General features: G+C 37.2%; 1 long non-coding RNA gene across 1 annotated transcript in view; it reads left to right on the top strand.

Moving 5' to 3' along the window:
• LOC119588521 overlaps positions 1-304 on the top strand; it is a 3,291-nt gene that overhangs the window by 792 nt on the left and 2,195 nt on the right. The window lies entirely within an intron of this gene.

The following is a 304-nucleotide window of genomic DNA, read 5'->3' as shown; positions in this document are numbered from 1 at the left end:
GTTATTATTTGGAGTTGGGCTTCTATAACCCTTTATTAGGTAAGTGGACATTTCCAGCATTTATAATCACAGTTACACAGTTTCAACAAAGACAAATTTTCCCTCTGGATTTATATCTAGTGAATACATTGACAATGAAACAAATAGATAATTTCATTGGCTCCTGTCCTAAACACATCAGCTGGGCAGTGTCTTCAGAGCAAGGCCCACATGCAGCTCAAATTTCTGACTTTGGTGTATCAGTAAACAGCACAGCAACAGAGGAAAGTTGTAGTAACTTCATTTTTGTATCATTGAGGTTTGC

This window comes from Penaeus monodon, chromosome 24, assembly GCF_015228065.2.
Source record: "Penaeus monodon isolate SGIC_2016 chromosome 24, NSTDA_Pmon_1, whole genome shotgun sequence".
Classification (NCBI taxonomy): Eukaryota; Metazoa; Arthropoda; class Malacostraca; order Decapoda; family Penaeidae; genus Penaeus; species Penaeus monodon.
The sequence above is the reverse complement of the archived record's forward strand: the minus strand, read 5'-3'. Positions and strand labels throughout refer to the sequence as shown.